Raw genomic sequence first — 1270 nt, 5'->3', positions numbered from 1 at the left:
CGGGGTAACCCAGTCAGCTTTGCGCAGTGGCAGTATCGTAGCCAATGAGGTTAATCCGAGGCGCGATTATTGCTAATTGAAAACTTTTCCCAATACCCCGCCATGACGACTTGAAATATAGTCGGCATTGGCAATTTTTGACAGTCTCTACGGAGACTGAATTTTCTGGTCAAAAATAGATTAAAATTAGCTCAGTCAATTAACTTTAGGAGTGTGATTTTTGCCGTGTTCTGCCTCAGGACTGGAGAGGTCTTTTACGGAAGATAATAAGGTTTTTGTTCTCTCAGCGCTGCCCCGGTCTGCTGCCGCCAAAACTGCGGTTTAATAAAATGAGGGCGCTGTTATATGAAAAGCTCGTTTCTTTTTCTCTCAAAATTAGTGAAAAATAAATCGGTCAGCGAAAACGGAAGTGGAGGGCTTTAAGTGCTGGAGAAAGGTTTCTGGAGTAGCTCTTGTAGAGCAGGATCCTTAGGAGAGCTCAGCCTCTCAACAGGCAGGGAGGAATCTAGGGGGAGTGAAAGTCTGAATCGTGCTTCCCCAGCTGCAGAAATCCTCTAAAGCCCATTAGGGAACACTTAGTGTAAAGTACTGTAAACTCCATTTTGTGTGCAGTTCTTTATTGACATCACTTGCTTTAAGAAAAAAAAAAACAATAGAAAAAGGCTCCTTATTGTCAAACAAATCACAAACCTTTACTCTGGGAAAAGCAACTGCTGGTGCCAACTCTTATTATATAATTAAACCCCATCCTTTCCTAATTTGCAGCAATTGAGTAGCTAGGCAGGCCCTGCAGAGGGAGAGTAGTGACCCCTGCACAGCAGCTCCACTGCAGCTGGGAGCAGCTGCCCTCTGTCACTCTGTGTGAGTGAGATGAACCTTCTGCTGCTGACAGCCTGCCTCTGACATGCTCTGTATGGGCAGAGAATCACATCCACGTGTGCCATCGGGATGCTCCTGCCCTGCCCGTTAGACCCTGAGCTGGGCAGCTACTGGAAACTTTGGTAGAATAGAAAACTTAGTAGTGAACATCAGTGTTTCCTCTTAATAATTACTATTATTTTTTAAAATAGCATTCAGTCATGCTGGGCCATTATACACAACAGTGACCAAGAGTCACAGCGAAACCTCATCGATTATCTTTGTCCCCCCATTTGTTCCTATTTGATTTCAATATCAATTGAAATCAAACCCTGAAGCATAGGGATGCCATTACCCTTTGTCAGAATAAGCCACACTGGTAAATAGCAAAGGCATGTGTAGTTTGCAGTAA

General features: G+C 44.0%; 1 non-coding gene across 1 annotated transcript; it reads left to right on the top strand.

Annotated features, from left to right (window-relative positions):
* The first annotated feature begins 15 nt into the window (after positions 1–15).
* On the top strand, positions 16–156 carry LOC115947922. Its single transcript, XR_004081776.1, has one exon. It is a non-coding gene; the product is annotated as a U4 spliceosomal RNA (small nuclear RNA).
* Positions 157–1270: the final 1114 nt, after the last annotated feature.

This window comes from Geospiza fortis, unplaced genomic scaffold (genome assembly GCF_000277835.1).
Source record: "Geospiza fortis unplaced genomic scaffold, GeoFor_1.0 scaffold408, whole genome shotgun sequence".
NCBI lineage: Eukaryota > Metazoa > Chordata > Aves > Passeriformes > Thraupidae > Geospiza > Geospiza fortis.
This window is presented reverse-complemented; position numbering and strand designations above follow the sequence as displayed.